General features: G+C 38.1%; 1 protein-coding gene across 4 annotated transcripts in view; it reads left to right on the top strand.

The window, feature by feature from the left end:
- The window catches only part of FBXO34 (F-box protein 34), an 81,984-nt gene that overhangs the window by 9,485 nt on the left and 50,788 nt on the right, over positions 1-21,711 (top strand). The window contains exon 2 of one of the 4 annotated variants that reach the window (XM_025295486.3): positions 5,953-6,047. The exons of 2 other annotated variants lie outside the window; for them this stretch is intronic. The gene's annotated coding sequence lies outside the window, so the exon portion shown is untranslated. Of the gene's footprint in view, positions 1-5,952; positions 6,048-21,711 lie in introns of those variants that run through there. One more of the 4 variants, XM_044924947.2, reaches the window with a different exon arrangement.

Here is a 21,711-nt window from a genome sequence, read left to right as displayed (position 1 = left end):
CTTTGCCCATGTTTTATGAAACGTTTCATGGTTATCTTGATAAAATGGTTAAATATCACCATTTTTAACTTGTGGAATTTCAAGTCCTATGTGTGTATTCATTTACTTAAAAAAAGGGAGCATGTTTTATATGCCAGGCATTATGTACAGTGCGTTAGTTAACTTCTGTCACTTTTTCTCTCAGCAGTTTACAGACCTATATATTCTTTGGCATGTACCAGTCTTAAATTTAAGAATTTATCCTTTTGTCTTTTTTCTTTTTAAATATCTCTTTTTATTTATTTTTTGGCCATACCAGGTCTTAGTTGCAGCATGTGGGATCTTTGATCTTCATTGCAGAATGTGGGATCTTCAGTTGCAGCATGTGAACTCTTAGTTGGGGCATGTAGGATCTAGTTCTCTGACTAGGGATCGAACCGGGGTCCCCTGCATTGGGAGCATGGAGTCTTAACCACTGGACCACCAGGGAAGTCCAATCCTTATGTCTTTTTATTGTTTATCTTAACATCTTGTGGGTTTTCCCCTTTATGGCAAATATCATTAATAAAATCGATTATTAAAAGTCCAAGTAAATACTAACTTTTCTGGGAAATTCACATTTTTGTTGTATAAGTAGGAGGTTGTGTGTGTGTGTGTGTGTGTGCTCAGTTGTGTCCGACTTTTTGCGACCCTGTGGACTGTAGCCTGCCCGGCTTCTTTGTCCGTGGAATTTTCTAGGCAAGAATACTGTAGTAGATTGCTATTTCTTACTCCAGGGGATCTTCCTGACCCAGGGATTGAACCCACATCTCTTGCATTGGCAGGCAGATTCTTTACCCCTGAGCCACCAGGGAATCCCATTTATTTATTTACTTTGGGCTGCACTGGGTCTTCATTGCTATGTTCTGGCTTTTTCTGTGGTGAGTGGGAGCTACTGTTGCCTGTGTTTCGCAGGCTTCTCATTACGGTGGCTTCACTTGTTGCAAAGCACGGGCTCTAGGCTCTTGGGCTTCAGTAGTTACGGCACTTGGGCTCGGTAGTTGTGGCGCACCGGCTTAGTTCCTCTGTTGCGTGGGAAATCTTCCTGAACCAGGACCAGGGATCAAACTCCTGTTTCCTGCATTGGCAAGCAGATTCTAATCCACTGCACCACCAGGAAAGTCCAGAATTTGCCCTCTTAATTAAAAGTAGATTAGGGCATAAGGTTAAATAAAGTATGCTACTTTGTTTTTTTCCTTGGTCTTCTGTTTTTTCTTGTGTACATTTCTTAATATGTAGAAGCGTATTTCAACTAATCTTAAAATGTCCTTTAATGTAATTGGGGAAAATAATAAATACATTTCTTTTGGTTCCTTTTATATATTTCTTGTGGGTCTTTTAATTTTCTAACCTTTTACTCTCCAGTTGTTAAGTGGGCTTAGATGAGTTATATAAAGTATGTTCTGAAAAAAAAATTCTGCTATAGTAATTTTTTGTAGTGTTTGTAAAGTGTGTTTTCAACTCTTCTAAATACAACCTTTTGGTTGTGACTTGAAGGAAATAAAATTCATAGTATTTTTCTTTTCAACCAAATGGTATTATGTGCTGTACTTACTTTCAAAGTAATAAATCCAATAGCATAAAAGATACCTAATGCATGTTTGGAGAGGGAAATGGCAACCCACTCCAGTGTTCTTGCCTGGAGAATCCCAGGGACGGGGGAGCCTGGTGGGCTGCCGTTTGTGGGGTCGCACAGAGTGGGACACGACTGAAGCGACGCAGCAGCAGCAGCAGCGGCAGCAGCAGTGCATGTTTTCCCATACCACCTGATGAGGTCTTGAGGTCAGAGACCTCTTTCGTAGCTAGTGCATGGCATATCGCACCTTGTACTTGGTAGATCGTGGTTTTTCTGTAATAGCAGTGGATCTTGAGAAAGTGTTAGAAAAATTATTAGACTCCCAGTAGCAATATTTTGGCCTGCTGCAGTCAGGGAGAGATTATAATATCATTGTTCTTACTTTTGAAATTTTTCACTCTTCGGGTGAAGAAACTGAAGGGGCCAATATTTGTGCTTTAAACAATAGAGACTGAGGTACTTTTCATTGTAGGTAGTATCATCCCACTTTATCTGGAGGACAAATTTCTGTAGAGCTCTGCTTTCTTTCTTCCCCTTCCTTTCCTTTCTGAAAGCAGTGAAGACCCAATAAGCTAAAATAACAGAGGAAAAAAGTATATCTTAACACTTAAAAGGTAGTCAGCCTTAGGCCCCTTGCTGAGGTCTTCATAGTTTAGGATAGAAAGTGGTACATATCATGTTCTTTCCTGTGTCCTTAGCTAAACATTTGTTGAATGAATTTATATATGCTTAGTTGCTCAATCGTGTCTGACTCTTTGCGACCCTTTGAACTGTAGCCCACCAGACTTGTCTGTTCAGGGGGTTTTCCTGGCAAGAATACTGAAATAGGTTGGCTTTTGCACCTCCAGGGGGTTTTCCTGACCCAGGGATCGAACCTGCGTCTCCTGTGTTGGCAGACAGATACTTTAGCACCACCTGGGAAGCCCAAGGCAAGCAAACGTGTGAAATTTAAGGATTCTTCTCTTGGTGGAAAAGGGACTGAGTTTGGCTTGCTGAAATGTGTTGTCTGCTTCATGCCTGTAGCATCTTTTTGGTGAAGTTGCTTTTCATTACCTTCACTGGTCGTTTAATTAACAAGAAAGAATCTCAGAGTGTGTTCCACTGTGTGCAGATGGAGCATCTCTTTCCTACTGGATGTGACTTTCCATGAAATAAGGCATGACAATATTAGTAACTATCTTCTTTCTTCCTTTTTTCTTTTGACTTGGTCTTATGCTAAAGCTTTTACGTGTATTAAAAAAAAAAAAATCTTTCTAACAATTCCATGAAGAAAGTATTCCTGTCCCTTTTTGCTTGCAGAAAACTGAGTCTTAGAGGTTTAGCAACTTGCCTCAGTAGAGTGTAGGAGCTGTATTTCAAACCCATCCAGTCTGACTGTAGAGGAACATCACTACATAGTAAGCCTTCTTAGTGAAGAGCAGCTAGATATGAAAAAGAAATTAGCAACGCTGTAGTGAAACTAACTTCACAGAGCTCTTTTATTTGCCCCAGCTTCTCAAAAGTTAAGTAGTTTGAATGAAACCAGTGTGATTGAAGCACTTGTATGTTGTTGTTGCAGAGTCAGACTCGATGTAGCGACTAAACAACAATTTAAAGTGCATTTTAAATGAAACCAGAGCTGGCTCCTAATCAGATCCTCTATTATTTAGACTTATAGTTTAGCCCAATAACAACTTAGCTTATCTCGGGAGCAGAATTTGTATATGCCCTTTTTTCATTGTCCCTAAAAATTAGGTTCAGTGGGAGCTGTATAAGAAGTATAATTTGGTGGAGAAGTAGAGAAGTAGACAGTGAGTAGGCTTTGCTATTCTGGATTTTTAAGAAAAAAAGTTATACTAAATGGAACTAGTCATCCCCTACCAACTATACAAAATAATTCCAAATTATTTTTAATTGTTTTAATTTCAAATTTTGATTAGAAAATTCTGATTCTTTAATGTGAATTACTTTTTGACCATTAATTAGCTGTTTGTCTATGTTTTTCCTTGTAAGATGACACAGTTTATTCCCTTCACTATAGAAGTATTTCTTCTCATAATTTTAATTTCACTTTTAAAACACTGGTGATTTAAGGGGTAACCTAGAATCTTATTCAGAGATGGCGATGGCACCCCACTCCAGTACTCTTGCCTGGAAAATCCCATGGACTGAGGAGCCCAGCAGGCTGCAGTCCATGGGGTCGCTGAGAGTCGGACACAGCTAAGCGACTTCACTTTCACTTTTCATTTTCATGCATTGGAGAAGGAAATGGCAACCCACTCCAGTGTTCTTGCCTGGAGAATCCTAGGGATGGGGGAAGCCTGGTGGGCTGCCGTCTATGGGGTCACACAGAGTTGGACACGACTGAAGTGACTCAGCAGCAGCAGCAGCAGAATGTTGTTATTGCAGGAAATCATGTTTAAGGATACATTTATATGCTGAAGCCAGTAATATGCTTTCCATAGAAGTTGTAGGACACTATTGTGTACATCGCTAGTAGACTCAAAAAAAAAAAAATTCTCCAAAGCAAGACATGACATACTTATTTTTGGAGATACATTGAGACTGTTTTCTGGCTTGAGATGATCAGTGGTGAGAGACTTTCCCTTTTAGATTTCTAGAACTGTGAGGAGAACGTCATGCTTAATTAGTACTTTTCTTGATGCTCCCATCCAGTTTTAGTGGAATGAATACTAAAAAGAGGGTTTTCTTTTAATTAATTTTTACCGAAATATAGTTGCTTTACAGTGTTGTGTTAGTTTCTGCTGTGCAGCAAAGTGAATCAGTTGTACGTATCCATATGTCCTCTCTTTTGGATTTCCTTCCCGTTTAGGTGACCATGCATCACTGAGGAGAGTTCCCTGTGCTGCACAGTAGGTTCTTATTACCTGTTTTATACATGCTTGTGTATATATGTCAACCCCAGTCTCCCAGTTCATCGCTTCCTCTTGAAAAGAGTTTTTGCCTGTACACTTCTTTCTCCCCCCCTTTAAAGGAGCCCAGAAAGGCTGCTTTTTTGAATGCATGTTCATGGTGGGTGGAAAAAGTACTAGTTCAAAGAGTTTATGTTGAAAGCAGTAAAATCCCCTAGTCCTCTGCCTTCCCAATCCCCTCCCACCCCCCAGGGAATCACTTCAGTTCCTTCTTTATTTGATTCTTCTAGTGATAATCCCCATATTAATGTTCTTATGCTTCCATTTCTAGATTTGTCAATTTTAAGCATTGTCTATAGTGGTAGTCAAGATTTAGCTCTCATTTACGACCTGTCCAGAATTACAAAGGATCTGAGGGTTTACTCTACCTGAAGCTAACAAATTAGCCTGTCACAGTTTCATGGATGCTGGCGGAAATATAGACTTAACAGTCTGGTTGGAGGCAGAGTCAGAGATAAAGTACAGTTTATTACTTAGAGCCTTAGCAGTAGCTAGGGTATCAGCATTCATTTGTGCCTGTATCCTGAGCTGCACTTCACACAGGACACTGCAGAGAGGGCCAGCACTGTTCACATAATGGATTTTGTTACTGGAGAAAACTCTGCTTTTAAGGATTTCAAATATTTTGTAATGGGCAGTAAGCACACTTGCTCTTTGCTTCAGACGGAGACAGTAGTATACTGAAGACAGCTTCTGTCTTCCAAGGTTGCTCACTGTATGAACGTCCTTGAGAATATAGTCCAGAACAAAGAGCAGACAGTGCTTTGCTTGTAAGACACAGAAAACCATGAAGGATTATTTTCCAACACCACTACCCTGTTCCCCACCTTCTTTCTGATATAATTACATATCATTATTTTTAGCTTTCTGCTCACCTTAGTAAATACTGTATATTTTTATTTTACTAACAGTAGTTGGTGTCTTTTGACTTCCTGCTTTGAAAGGAGTATTTTGGTTAGAGATCCTTATTAGTGTTAGAAAACTAGTTCAGTTAGAGCCTAAGAAAGGAAATAGAGAGTTCAGGGGGAAAGAATAGGATTGGCTCCAGGTGCTTGAATGTTACTTAGAAGAATTAGTCTCTCCCTATATCCCTTTGCTTTCCTCCTTTGGCTTTATTTTTGGTACCCTCCTTTGCCTCTCTCTCTCTCACCAGTACTGATTCTTGGCTCTGTGTTTATTTCTGAACAAGTTGCTATGGCAAGGTGGAGAGACTAGATTAGAGTAGCTGGAGCCTGGTCCCATGCCCAGATGGAGATGTATGCTGGGGGTGGGGAGAAGGTAGTTCTGCAGAGATAAAACGGATGCCATAACCTCTCCATATCAGAGTTCTCAGTTGTACTTTTTTTTTTTTTTTTGATGAGGGCTTTGTGAGTTTTTATAACTGACCTTAATATTTTTCATTTTCTTAAAGATAGAATGAATTTATGGTATTTCCCTTTTTCATAGTTATCCATCTCTCGATGTCCTGTATCCTTCTGCTCCAGTTTTATATAGTCCTCTTTTTGGGTGTATTGCCTTGTTTTGCTGGGATGCATACTAAGGTAAGATGTGTGGGAGGTAAATTTTGAGTACTTCCTTGTCTGAAAGTGTTTTTATTTTATTCTTAAAATGGAATGTTAGTGTGGCTGAGAGTAGAATTGTAGGTTGAACATAATTTTCTGTCAGTGCTTCAAAGGCATTGATTCATTCTTTGCTAGTATTCTTCATTATTGAAAAGAAGTCTTAGGCCCGTTTTATTATTATTTGTTTTTAACTGAAGTATAGTTGATTTACAGTGTTGGGTTAATTTCTGCTGTACAGCAAAGTGACTCACTTATCCTATATGTACATTCTTTTTCATATTTGTCTCCACTGTGGTTTGAGTATAGTTCGCAGTGCATACAGTCAGGCCTTGTTGTTTGTCCATTCTATAAATAATAGTTTGCATCTGCCGATCCCAGACTCCCAGCCAGTCCCCTTCCCCTGCCCTTGGCAGCCACAAGTGTGTTCTCTGTATCTGTGAGTTGGTGTTTGTTTCATAGATAAGTTCATTTGTTTCATAGTTTAGATTCCATATATAATGATATCATATGGCATTTGTCTTTCTCTCTTTTAAATTTAATTTTACTTTTTTATCGGAATATAGTAGATTTACAGTGTTGTATTAGTTCAGGTGTACAGCAAAGTGAGTATTTACACATATACATATATGCATTCTTTTTCAGTTTCTTTTCCTATAAAGGTTATTTTCCTATTATAGGTTATTATCCTATATAATAGGAAATATTATTATTTCCTATATAGTTTATTCTATTCCTATATAGGTTATTCTAAATATATAGAATATTAATAAAGTTCCCTGTCATATAGAGGAAAGTCCTTGTTGATTATCTGTCTTATATATAGTAGTGTTTATGTGTTAATCCCAAACTCCTAATTTATCTCTCTCCTAGCCTTTCCTCTTTGGTAACTGTAAGTTATTATTTTTTTTTTATGTCTGTGAGTCTGTTCCTATTGTGTAAGTAAGTTCATTTGTATTATTTTTAGGTTCCACATATCAGTGATATTAGATGGTATTTATCTTTCTATTTCTGACTTCACTTACTATGATAATCTCAGGTCCATCCATGTTGCTGTAAATGACAGTATTTTATTCTTTTTAGTGGCTGAGTCGTATTTCATTGTATGTACTGCGTCTTCTTTATCCATTCCTCTGTCAGTGGCATTTAGGTTGTTTCAGTGTCTTGACTATTAGTGCTGCTGACATTGGGGATTATAGTTTTGTCTGGGTATGCCCAGGAGTGGAATTGCTGGCTCATATGGCACTTCTATTTTTAGTTTTTTTGAGGAACCTCCATACTGTTTTTCACAGTGGCTGGACCAGTTTACATTATCACCAACAGTGTACACGGGTTTCCTTTTCTCCACACCTTCTCCAGCATGTGACTTTTTAATGATGGCCATTCTAACCCATGTGAGGTGGTGCCTCATTGTAGTTCTGATTTGCATTTCTCTAATAATTAGTTGTGATGAGCATCTGTTCATGTGCTTGTTGGCCATCTGTAAGTTTTCTTTGGAGAAATGTCTGTTTAGGTCTTCTGTCCATTTTTTTGATTGGGTTGTTTTTTTGTTATTGTTTGTATATTTTGGAAGTTAAGCCTTTGTCAGTTTCATTATTTGCAGATATTTTCTCTGCAAATATGGTAGGTTGTCTTTTTGTTTTATTTATGGTTTCCTTTGCTGTACAAAAGTTTCACTAGGCCTCATTTGTTTATTTTTGGTTTTATTTATATTGCTGTGGGAGGCCAGTTTGATTCTTGTTCCTTTGCATATGAGCTACCTTTTCTCTGAAAGCGTTTATTGTCTTTTTTGGTCATTGTTGCCTGAAATTTTCCAAAGATTTTGATGGCGTGGGTCTTTATTCATTTGAGCACTGAGTGGGCCTTATTAATTGGAAGACTTTATAAATCTTTTAGTTAATTAAATCTTTTAGTTGTAGAACATTTATATTTCTCTGAAAATGTCCTCTCTTCAATTTTTTTTTCCTATTTTCCTTCTGTAATTTCTGTTACTTAAATGCTGACCTCCTGGACTGATGCTGGGTATCCTTTCGTTATTTCTTGTCTGTTTCCTGTTTCTGTCTACTTTCTAGGTTTTGCCTTCACAGTATAAAACCTTACACTACCTTTTACAAATTTTGTTTTCAAGAGTCTTTTCTTGTACTTTTTTGTCTTTTCACAGCTTTCTTTCTTGATTTATGAATGCACCATCTTTCTGAGGATCTCAGAGAGCTTTTAACAAGTTCTGTTTTATGAATTGTTTATTCCTTTGTCACATTTCTTTAACTTTTTGTTTCCGTATCTCTTTCATGTTACAGATGTTTGATTCTGATTTAACCAATCAAATGAAAGAATGAAGTGATATAAAACTGATTGGCATCTCTTTACCTAGACAGGCTCTGTTGACTGGTGAGCTTTGCAGTAGAGTGGACAGATAAGGGGCCTTATTAGCTTTGGTCAGTGGTGCTAGTGCCTGTAATGCTGCTGCTGCTGCTTCTGCTAAGTCGCTTCAGTCGTGTCTGACTCTGTGCGACCAGACGGCAGCCCATCAGGCTCCTCTGTCCCTGGGATTCTCCAGGCAAGAACACTGGAGTGGGTTGCCATTTCCTTCTCCAGTGCCTATAATAGCTGCTGTTAATTCTTTCCACACTATTTAAAGGATCTGCCCGGATGTTTTAGTTTTGTTATTTTCCTTTGTTTATTTTGTTTTTTAAAATGTAAAATCTCAAAGGTAACTGGAATTGTGAAGAGGGTCAGTAATCTAGCGTCTGGAAATGTTCATGTAGTCATCTTTCTTGTGTTTCAGAGTGAGAAGTTTTAGGGTATGGATTCTGTAGCAGAGAGTAGTCCAGATACTGGAGCCAGACTGGATTCAAGTCTTGTTCTGCCATTTACTTAACAAGTTACTTAGCCTTTCAGTGCCCCACTTTTCTCATCTGAAAGTTTTGGACATTGATAGTCCATGGGGTCGCTGGGAGTCGGACATGACTGAGCGACTTCACTTTCACTTTTCACTTTCATGCATTGGAGGAGGAAATGGCAACCCACTCCGGTGTTCTTGCCTGGAAAATCCCGTGGACGGAGGAGCCTGGTAGGCTGCAGTTCATGGGGTGGCTGAGGGTTGGACACGACTGAGCGACTTCACTTTCACTTTTCACTTTCATGTATTGGAGAAGGAAATGGCAACCCACTCCAGTATTCTTGCCTGGAGAATCCCAGGGATGGGGAGCCTGGTGAGCTGCTGTCTATGGGGTTGCACAGAGTCGGACACGACTGAAGCGACTTAGCAGCAGCAGCAGCACCTACCTAATAAGGTTGTACTTAGAGGACTTAGTTTAAAATGGTATTAAATAGTGGCATTTAGTAAAATATCAAAGTATTCATTTTCCTTTTCTCCCTACCCATAGTAATAATTATGTGATTTAAATATGGTGGTGATTGCCTGCAGCAGAAATTTTGGTGGAATTAGGTAATCTTAGAATTTTCCCTTTAGAACCTTGAAGAACACTTGGTATCATTATTTCAAGGACTGGAATGTGTATGTGCAAATGTTTCCATAAAAGTCTTTCAAAGTTTCTCCTGTTCCCCCTAAAAAAGGATCTCACTCAAGATAACTTGATAAAAGTGGTCTTGGAGCAGAGCCAGAGAACTAGGAATGAAAGAATACCATTTTCACGCCCAGAAACTCTTATGTCCTGTCAGAATTGTATGTGCTCAGGGTATTAGGGAAGCTTTATGTCTATACAAAACACTCACTGACAATCCTAACTCTTGAACTTAAGAAATTTTTGAAAGTTCTTTATAAATGGATTTCTTGGGCAAAAACTGACAGGAGGAAATAATTCTTGAAAAAAATTTTTTTTTTTTTTTGCTTTGGCTGTTGCCTCCAATATGGTGGAACACTGGGACTTTCTTTACCATACTCTGCTGTGTGTAGAATTCACGGTGAGTTGAGTGAGTAAAACCCTTGTTTAGTGGTTCTTGCTTCCTCCCCCCAAATCTTGACCCTTATCTGAATTAGGGTTTTAGTTTGGATTATCTATCTTGTTTTTTCCCCTTCTTTCGCATAGTGGAGGAAGTTCTTAGAATCTATTATTTTTACTGTTGATATTATTATAATGTTGTTTACATCTTAAGATGGAAATACACACTACCATATAGTCCATGAGCCCCTATATATGTACCAGTTAGTTTTAACATTTTGCCATGCTTGTTTATTCTTGTCTTTGTCCCAACTAAAAAAAATTTTAAAGCAAATTCTAGACATACCATTTTTTTAGTTGTAAATACATCAATATTTTGTCTTTTAAAAAAGCAATTTCCTCATAACCACAATACCATTATATAATCTAACAAAATTAGTTATTGATCTGACCCCTAGCTTCTGAGTTTTAATCTTCATCTTCAGTTCAGTTCAGTTGCTCAGTCGTGTCCGACTCTTTGCGACCCCATGAATCGCAGCACGCCAGGCCTCCCTGTCCATCACCAACTCCTGGAGTTCACCCAGACTCACGTCCATCAAGTCAGTGCTGCCCTCCAGCCATCTCATCCTCTGTCGTCCCCTTCTCCTCCTGCCCCCAATCCCTCCCAGCATCAGAGTCTTTTCCAATGAGTCAACTCTTCACATGAGGTGGCCAAAGTACTGGAGTTTCAGCTTTAGCATCATTCCTTCCAAAGAAATCCCAGGGCTGATCTCCTTCAGGAAGGACTGGTTGGATCTCCTTGCAGTCCAAGGGACTCTCAAGAGTCTTCTCCAACACCACAGTTCAAAAGCATCAATTCTTCAGCACTCAGCCTTCCTCACAGTCCAACTCTCACATCCATACATGACCACAGGAAAAACCATAGCCTTGACTAGACGGACCTTTGTTGGCAAAGTAATGTCTCTGCTTTTGAATATGCTATATAGGTTGGTTATAACTTTTCTTCCAAGGAGTAAGCCTCTTTTAATTTCATGGCTGCAGTCACCATCTGCAGTGATTTTGAAGCCCCCAAAAATAAAGTCTGACACTGTTTCCCCATCTATTTGCCATGAAGTGATGGGACCAGATGCCATGATCTTCGTTTTTTGAATGTTGAGCTTTAAGCCAACTTTTTCACTCTCCTCTTTCACTTTCATCAAGAGGCTTTTTAGTTCCTCTTCACTTTCTGCCATAAGGGTGGTGTCATCTGCCTAACTGAGGTTATTGATATTTCTCCCGGCAATCTTGATTCCAGCTTGTGTTTCTTCCAGTCCAGCGTTTCTCATGATGTACTCTGCATAGAAGTTAAATAAGCAGGGTGACAATATACAGCCTTGACTTACTCCTTTTCCTACTTGGAACCAGTCTGTTGTTCTATGTCCAGTTCTAACTGTTGCTTCCTGACCTGCATACAGATTTCTCAGGTGGTCTGGTATTCCCATCTTTTTCAGAATTTTCCACAGTTTATTGTGATCCTCACAGTCAAAGGCTTTGGCATAGTCAATAAAGCAGAAATAGATGTTTTTCTGGAACTCTCTTGCTTTTTCCATGATCCAGCGGATGTTGGCAATTTGATCTCTGGTTCCTCTGCCTTTTCTAAAACCAGCTGGAACATCAGGAAGTTCACGGTTCACATATTGCTGAAGCCTGGCTTGGAGAATTTTGAGCATTATCATCAAATTCCTTTATGTCATCTAAAACCCACATATATTCAAGTTGTATGTGGTATCATTTTTAAATGATTTGGTTTTCTTCATTTATATAAAAATATTTATATCTTGCAAGTATTTGACTTTCTGACTTGTTATGGAAGATTTTAATCACATAAAAGTAGATGCAGTGCCTTAATAAACCCCCATGTTCCCGTCACAGCTTTGTATTCATGCTCAGTCACTAAGTTGTGACTGACTCTTTGTGATCCCATGGACTGTATAGCCCACCAGGCTCCTCTCTGTTTATGGCATTTCTCAGGCAGGAATACTGGAGTGGGTTGTGATTTTCTATTCTGGGGATCTTCTTGACCCAGAGATGGAATTCGAGACTCTGTGTGTCCTGGACTGGCAGGTGGATTCTTTACCACTGTGTCAAATCATGCCCAGTTTTGTTTCATTTATTACCTCTTGCTTCATCCTCCTGGATTATTTTTAAGCAAATTCCAAGTATTAATTGGAGTCCAGGGTATCTTTAAAAGATAAGGACTCAAAAAATGTATATATATATCACCCCCTTAAATTCCTTAATATCATCAAATGTCCATGTTCAAAGAAAGGTTCACCTGTCTCAGATGTCATAGTTTGAATCAGTATCCAAATAAAGTTCCTAATTTGCAGTTGGTTGGTAATGACCTTTAAGTCCCTTTTAATCTACTGCTCTCATTTTCTCTCTGCCTTGTGAATCTGTTTATTAAAGAAATCAGATTTTATTTTATGGCTTTTAGGGTTTTTCAGTCTGGGTTTTAATGACTGTATCCCTGAGGCTTAGCTTAATTAACATGTTCTTATGTCCTCTGTATCTCCTGTAAATTGGCGATTGACTCTGGAGGCATACTTATACGATATATAATACATGCACAGAGTAAACGTTTTAAATGATACAAAAGGGTGTATATTGGAAGGTCAGTCATTTTTTCACACTCTACCTTTCAGTGTCTTCCCCAGATGCAGTTATTGTGTCTAGAATGAAATGTTTTTATTAAGCTCTTGTATATCACCAGTAAACATTCTAAATATACTAGTAATTCTGAAGATACAAAGATTACTAATTTGTACATTTTAGAATTTTATTAAAATTAAAATTTTTTATTGTAGTTGATTTACAGTGTTGTATTTCTGGTATACAGCAAAGTGATTCAGTTACATATTTGTATTTTTCATATTCTTTCCATTATAGGTTGTTGCAAGGTATTGAATATAGTCCATTGTATTATACAGTAGTACCTCATTGTTTCTCTGTTTTATATATAGTGGTTTGTATCTGCTAATTCCTAACTCCTAATTTATCCTTCTCACCTCCTTTTTCTCTTTGGTAACCGTAAGTTTGTTCTCTCTGTCTGAATCTGTTTCTGTTTTGTAAATAGTTTATTTGTATCATATTTTAAAGTTCACATTGAAGTGTTAGCATATGATATTTGTCTTTCTCTGTCTGACTTACTTCATTTAGTATGGTAATCTTGGGTCTATCCATGCTGCTACAAATGGCATTATTTCATCTTGAATGGCTGAGTAGTATTCCATTTGTGATTGTATTGGTACCACATCTTTATCCACCTATTGATGGACATTTAGGTTGCTTCCATGTCTTTGCTATTGTATATAGTGCTGCTTTGAACATTGGGGTGTGTTTATCCTTTTGAATTATAATTTTCTCCAGAAACATGTCAAGCAGTAGGATTGGTAACTTTTTTTAAGGAACCTCCATACTGTTCTCCATATTGGCTATACCAATTTACATTCCCACTAACAGCATCGAAGGATTCCCTTTTTGCCACACCCTCACCAACATTTATTGTTTGTGGACTTTTTACTGTTGGCTCTTCTGATTGGTGTGAGGTGATACTCTGTTGTAGTTTTGATTTGCATTTCTCTAGTAAATAGTGATGTTTCATGTGCTTGTTGGCCATCTGTAAATCTTCTTTGGATAAATGTCTGTTTGGGTCTTCTGCCCCTTTTTTTTTAAAGCTACCTTTTTTGTTTTTGTTTTTTTTTTTTAAATGTGCTTATTTCTGGCTGCGCTGGGTCTTTGTTACTGTGCAAAGCCTTTGTCTAGTTGCAGCAAACAAGAGGCTACTCTCTGGTTGCAGCGCCTGGCCTTCTCATTTTGGTGGCTTCTTTTGTTGTGGAGCTCGGGCTCTAATGTGCAAGGGCTCAGTAGTTGTGGAGCATGGGCCTATTTGCTCCGTGGCATGTGGAATCCTCCTGGACCACGGATGGAACCTGTGTCCCCTGAATTGGCAGGCGGATTAATACCCACTGGACCACAAGGGAAGTCCTCTGCCCATATTTTGATTTTTTTTTTTTTTTTTTTTTACTGAGTTGTATGAGCTGTTTATATATTTTGGAAATTAAGCTCTTATTGGTCACATCATTTTCAGATATTTTCTCGAAATCTTTAAGTTGCCTTTTTGTTTTGTTTATGGTTTTCTTTGATGTGCAAAAGCTTGTAAGTTTTATTTTTTTTTTTTAAGGATTTTTTGTGTGTGTGTGTGTTTATATACTCTGGTGGCATTTGCATGCACATTTTATTTTTTAAATACATAGCTTTCTTCTGATCCATTTGTAACACAAATGTACTATGCATTTGTTCAGCTAAAGCAAACAACGATTAAAAATAACCTGCACTCTTTATTCCAGTCAAAAGTTTTGGTAACTTTTATTCTTTGGTTTCCTGTCACATTCCAGGCTATTTGTGAACTATCCTGTTAATTCTAAAGTTATAAGAAACTGGCCGTCTTAGGTGAAAGCAGAATTTGCAGCCTTAAATGAACTTACTGACTTAACCATTTGCCCATTCCTGCACATCTTTTCAAGAAGAAGTAGATTTGCTAAACTAGCATCATTGGGCAAGGGACACGAACAAAGCATTATACTTTGAAAGATAGCGGCTGTGTTAAATCTTCATTATTCTTTTTTGAAAATACTCAAAATACAAAGTAACACCAAAGAGGAGCTTTGCTATCACTATGGAGTTGAATGTCTTATTTGCAAACTCTTTTAAGTAACGTATATAATGGGCTTCTCCTGTTAGCTTGTTTGAATATATTGGTGCAGCCCCTCCCCCACCCCCCACCCTGGTTTATGGCTCATCAGTGAATTTGAACGTTTTTAAAGTTTACCTTAGAGGGTCTTACAAACAAATTTTTCTTCTGTTTGTCTTTTTGTTAGTGAAATAGTTTAAACAAATGTTGATTCTAATCAGAAACTTAAGACTTCAGAAGAGCTGAATTTAAAATGTTTATGAAGATAGCTCCATTTTCCTGGGTGCTCACAAGCATTTTTGCTAAGTACTTTACGAGCATGTGTGTAAGAGACATAGAACAGGATAATTAACAGGATTATTGTTACCATATTATTACTAGACTGATGAGTGAGTTTCTTTTTTTTTAAGCTCCTGGGAGTTCTAATACCCAGATAAGGTTGAGAACAGTTGCTCTAGGAAGAGTCACAGATTTCTGGCTTGGTCCTCTGGGTGGATAGTTGTGTTTTTTGAAGAGAGAATATAGAAAGAAAGAGGCGTAGTTTGTATTAATAAATATATGGTTGGTTGGCAGTGGGAAATAGGATCTGAAGCCCAGAAGCAAAGTCAATTCTAAAGGTGAGGTGTGGGAGAATTATTGGCAGTTAGATGGTACTCAGAGGATTAGGTGAAATTGCCCTGGGAGAGCTTGCATGAAGAAGAGAAGACTCAGAATTCTGGGGAAATCTTGAAATGTTTTGAGTGGATGGAAAGAGAGAAACAAGATAACACGTGTTCAAAAGAAGTAACAACAAGGGAGTGAGTGATATTTCAGAAGCCAAGGGAGAAGATAGGGTCAAGTTACAGGCAACAGATTTGCCTGGCATATGGTAGGTGCTCCATACATTTTGTTTCAAGTAGAATTTAGTTTGAAGTTTTAAAGAGTCATATGTTTCCATTGGATTATTAGTTATGTTGCTGGTGACCTTGGTAAAAAAATATTTAATTGGAGTAGTATATCTCCTACTTTGCTCTGGGCTCCTTTTGGTCTCCTTTTAAGTTCCTTATCTGAGAATTATCAGAGTTCTGTAGGGCTTTGCTCTGGGCAGCTGCTGCTGCTGCTAAGTTTACTTCAGTCGTGTCAGACTCTGTGCGACCCCATAGACGGCAGCCCACCAGGCTCCCCCGTCCCTGGGATTCTCCAGGCAAGAACACTGGAGTGGGTTGCCATTTCCTTCTCCAATGCATGAAAGTGAAAAGTGAAAGTGAAGTTGCTCAGTCGTGTCCGACCCTTAGCAACCCCATGGACTGCAGCCCCCCTAGGCTCCTCCGTCCATGGGATTCTCCAGGCAAGCCTTCTCCAGTGCTTTCTCCTTAGGCATTTATAATCTGTTATTAAGTTGGTGCAAAAGTAATTTCGGTTTTCCCTTGTTGAACTTTGCCATTTGATATTGGAATACATTTTAAATAAATGTGGTTATGTCATACATCTTTTAATATACATTTCTTGCTTTATGTTTTTTGCTAATGAATTATTACTTGCTATTTATTTTACATGCATTTTAGACTATGGAAATTATGTTAGGCAAAAAGCAAATTTGAGTGGTTTCTTATTTGAGTTCAAATTGGGTCATAAAGCTGTGGAGACAGTTTGGAACATTAAGAACACATTTGGCCCAGCAACTGCTAATGAATGTACAGTGCAGTGGTCATTCAAGAAGTTTTGCAAAGGAGACAAGAGCCTTAAAGATGAGGAAACCAGTGGCCAGCCATTGGAAGTTGACAGTGACCAACTGAGAGCATCATGGAAGCTGATCCACTTACAACTACACAAGAAGTTGCCCAAGAATTCAGTGTTGATCATTCTGTGGTCATTTGGCATTTGAGGCAAATTGGAAAGGTGAAAAAGTTCGAAAAGTTGGTGCCTCCTGAGCTGACTACAAATCAAAAAAATCATCATTTTGGAGTGTTGTCTTCTCTTATTCTGCACAACAGCAGTGAACCATTTCTTGACCGGATTGTGATCTGCAACAAAAAGTGGATTTTATATTACAACCAGCAACGATCAGCTCAGTGGTCATGTACCAAAAAAAAGGTCATGGTCACTGTTTGGTGGCCTGCTGTCGGTCTCATCCACTACAACTTTCTGAATCCCAGCGAAACCATTACATCTGAGAAGTAAGCTCAGCAAATCAGTGAGATGCACTGAAAACTGCAGTGCCTGCAGCTGGCGTTGGTCAACAGAAAGGGCCCAGTTCTCTGTGACAATGTCTGACTGTACATCACACAACCAGTTCTTCAAAAGTTGAATGGATTGGTTTACGAGGTTTTGCCTCATCTGCCATATTCACTGAACCTCCCACCAACTGACTACCGCTTCTTTAAGCATCTTGACAACTTTTTGCAGGGAAAATGCTTCCACAACCAGCCGGATGCAGAAAATGCTTTCCAAGAGTTCATTAAATTTTGAAGCATGGATTTTTTTTTTTTTTTGCTATGGGAATAAACAAATATTTCTCATTGGCAAAAATGTGTTGGTTGTAATGGTTCCTATTTTGATTACTAAGGATGTGTTTGAGCCTAGTTATAATGAATTAAAATTCAGGATCCGAAACTGCTATTACTTTTGCATTAACCTAATATCATGGCTTTGAGCTACCATGCTGTATGCCTAAACTTCCAAGTTTACCTCCTTGGTCCAGTTCTTCTGAGGACCAGGTCCACATATCCAGCTATTATTTATTTTGATTTTGATGTCTCATAGACATAGGGACTATCATCCATGCAGATACTCATGCTAGAAACCCAAGCCTGATCTGCTTTCTTACACAAATACTAAAACATTTCTTTACCACAAGTTCTAACCACATTCCACTTACTGGTTTATACACATAAATGATATGGTGATAATATAATGAGTAAATACCTCAGTTGTGTGAAACAGATGTCTTTCAGGAAGTCTTAATTCTCAGAGCCACTAATAATCAATAAACCTGTCTTGCTGAGTGTGATTCCAGAGTTTAAAGGTTAAAAGTATTACAAAACATGGTTTCTAAACCCAAGTTAAATACTTCACCTAGTGCTCAACCAAAGAAACTTGTGTATAAATGTATAATGTATCTGCTTACTGTACAGGATTGAATATACAAAACTATGTTGTAATTAACTGATAGGCAATTTCCAGGAGAGGGTGGGTAGTGAAGTATTAGAGTATGGGGGACTTTGGGGCCAGAATGCTTTTGTTCAAGTCATAATAGCACCACTTGCTGTGACCTTGGGCAGATTATTTTTCTTCACCATGTCTCAGTTTCCTTATCTGTAAAATGATGATAATAACTGCCCATACTTCAAAGGGTTATTAGGATTAAATATAATAATTAAGGGTTTGGGGACTTCCCTGGTCATCCAGTGGCTAAGACTCCACACTCCCAAAGCAGGGAGCTCAGGTTTGATCCTTGGTCAGGGAACTGGATCCCATGTGCTGCAACTAAAACCCAGCATCCAGGTCTTCACTAAACTCTCCTGATTCTCCATATTAGATGAAGTTTCCTTTTATATGTTTCTTAATACCCATTTTTTAAAAATAACAACTTTATTGAAACATAATTCACATACCATGCAATTAGCCTAACCCTAACCCAAACCCTAACCCTAATAAAGTGTACAGTTCCGTGCTATTCACGGAATTGTGTGAACACAACCAGAATCAATTACAGAACACTTAATTCAAGTCATGAGAATTCTAGCTGCTGTCATAAAGATACCAAAAAGAATCCCTATACTTATTAACAGTCACACACATTTCCCCCATCCCTCCAGTGACTATTAATAACAACCACTAAATCTACCTTCTCTCTCCCTAGATTTGCTTATTCTGGATATTTCATATAAATGAAACCATACTTTATGTGATCTTTGTCTGACTTCTTTCACTTAGCATAATGTTTTCAAGGTTTATCCATGTAACACATACCAGCACTTCATTCCTTTTTATGGCTGAATAGTATTTCAGCGTATGGATATACACTGTTCATCAATTGATGTACATTTAGGTTGTTTTAATTTTTGGCTATTATGAATAATGCTGTTATGAACATCCATGTACAAGTTTTGTGTAGAGTATGTTTTTGTTTCTCTAGAGACCATAAGTAGGAGTGGAATTGCTGAATCATATGGCAACTCTATGTTTAGTCTTTTGAAGAATTGCCAAGCTGTTCTCCATAGCTGCCACGTATTTTACATTTCCAACACGAGTGTATTACAGTTCCAGCTTAGCCATATTCTTTCCAACAAGAATTGCCTCTTTTTGATTTTAATCATCCTGAGTGTGTGTGAAGTCGATCTCATTGTGGGTTTGATTTGAGTTTTTCTGGTAGCTAATGGTGTTGAGCATGTTTTCATGTCCTTATTGCCATTAGTGTATCTTCTTTGGGGAATTTTCTATGAATATCCTTTCCTCTTTTTTTAGAAAAAATATTTATTTATTTATTTGGCTGCTGCTAAGTCATTTCAGTCGTGTTCAACTCCGTGTGACCCCATAGACGGCAGCCCACCAGGCTCCCCCGTCCCTGGGATTCTCCAGGCAAGAACACTGGAGTGGGTTGCCATTTCCTTCTCCAATGCATGAAAGTGAAAAGTGAAAGTGAAGTCGCTCAGTCGTATTCCGACTCTTAGCGACCCCATGGACTGCAGCCTACCAGGCTCCTCCGTCCATGGGATTTTCCAGGCAAGAGTACTGGAGTGGGGTGCCATTATTTGGCTGCACTGGGTCTTAATTGTGGCATGCAGAATCTTTAGGGGCAGTAGGTGGCATCTAGTTCTCTGACCAGGGATCAAACCTGGGCTCCCTGCATTGGGAGTGCAGTCTTAGCCACTGGAGCTCCAGGCAAGTCTCCCTTCCTTATTTTTAATTGAGCTATCTCTTTGTATTGTTTGTATTACTTTGTATTATTATTGAGTTACAAGAGTTCATTATATTCTATATACAAATCCTTTATCAGAAATATTAATTGCACATATTTTATCCCATTCTGCGAGGCTGTGTTTTTCACTTTCTTGGTAGTTAAAAAAGTTTTAAATTTTGCGGGACTCTATCTTTTCTTCTGTTGTTTGTAACTTTGGTATCATACGTAAGAAACTATTGCTTAATCCCAGGTCATGAAGATTTAAGAGTTTTATAGTTTTAGCTCTTGTATGTTTGTTTTATAACTGTTTTTCTGCCTTCCCTGTTAGAATGTCAGCACCATAGGAGGGCTTAGATGATACTTATCCAATTTATTTGTTGTTTGGGCTTCATTTAAGTCTTGGAAAATACTAAGTGTTCAATAATGGTTGTTAGTTATTTTGGAAAGACTAAGGAGCTGTTATCAAAATGTATTAAAACACCTAACTTGAAATACTTTAAGAAAAAAAATAGGAACTGAAACATTATATATTTTTTTTTGGTGCACCAGGAGTTATATTTATACTTCAGAGGTTTAGGAGACCTTAAATGATTGCCTTCCTTAGTTCTCAGAACTTGTCTCTCTTTAGCTTACAAAATTGGGCAAGTTACATTTAATTTTGGACTTGGAGAGTTTTATTACTCTGGTCTCCATCAGTGATTAACCAATGAGCAAGTCCCATGTTCCTAAACTTCTGGGTTTCCTTGTGGTAAACAGAAAATCTCATGCCACTTTCCAGAGGTCTGACACCACCACTGGTATATGGTGAAAGACAGATAATCTCCTTACTGATTATTTCTACCAGTAAAGAGGATTTTGTGGGGCTTTACTACCATAATTTGTTATTCACTCTGTAATACTAGATGTGGAGTTAAGGTAGCATCTGAAATGAGGGCTTTGGCATATATTAAATTCAACTGCTATGACTTCCTCTCAAGATTAGTTGTGTACTTTGTCATTATAAAACTGTGTACTTAGTTAATCTTTTGAGAAGGGTGAATTGATACTTTGATGAGTGGTTTTACATCTTAGACTATAAAATCTGTTTTTAGGGTTTTTTTTTTTTAGTGGATTGATGTTATAAAATTTTAATATGAAAAGTATCATGAACTAGTGCATTAACCTAATGTAGGTATATTGCTATACTTCGGACAGAATCCTGGAGGAATATTCTTAGAATTAAGCTAAATCATGGAGGGAAATACCATCTCATCTAACTTTTTTTTTTGGTGGGTTTAAGAAGGCCTCAGTAATGGGTGTTTGTAAAAAGCGTGTATATGATTGCATACATTAAACAAATTTAGGATCTTATATCAGAAAATAAATCAATCTGTTACCTTTTAAGGATGCACAAGGGAAAGAATAGTATTTGAATTTATTGCTTAGTTACAATGATATGTCTGCTGGTAAAAGGATGAAATTGTTTAATATGAGTTAGTATATGTCTCAATTCTAATGAGATTGGCTCTAGGTTTATGTTTATGCTTGTGACTTTAGCTTTTACTATGATAACCTCCATTCTATCATTTAAAAATTTAAAAAGACCCTCCAGAATTGAGTACTATACTTTTCATGTTGGAAATTGCTGCTGCTGCTGCTGCTAAGTCGCTTCAGTCGTGTCCCACTCTGTGCAACCCCATTGACGGCAGCCCACCAGGCTCCCCCGTCCCTGGGATTCTCCAGGCAAGAACACTGGAATGGGTTGCCATTTCCTTCTCCAATGCATGAAAGTGAAAAATGAAAGTGAAGTCTCTCAGTCGTGTCTGACTCTTAGTGACCCCATGGACTGCAGCCCACCAGGCCCTCTGTCCATGGGATTTTCCAGGCAAGAGTACTGGAGTGGGGTGCCATTGCCTTCTCCTCAGATCATCTCAAATTCTTGGAACACCAACCCTGAATTTCCTTAATACTATCACTGTCATTCTCTTTCATGAAAAAAATCTTTTAGAATATTTAAGTTTGGATACTAATTAGATATAATTTTAAGTCATTTTTGAGCAGAGTGGAATCTTTCAGTGATTTTTATATAGCAGTCTCCTTTTCCTCTTCCACCACTTTATTTTATTGTAAACTTGAATAATTCTATGTTTT

This window comes from Bubalus bubalis, chromosome 11 (assembly GCF_019923935.1).
Source record: "Bubalus bubalis isolate 160015118507 breed Murrah chromosome 11, NDDB_SH_1, whole genome shotgun sequence".
Taxonomy (NCBI): Eukaryota; Metazoa; Chordata; class Mammalia; order Artiodactyla; family Bovidae; genus Bubalus; species Bubalus bubalis.
The sequence above is the reverse complement of the archived record's forward strand: the minus strand, read 5'-3'. Positions and strand labels throughout refer to the sequence as shown.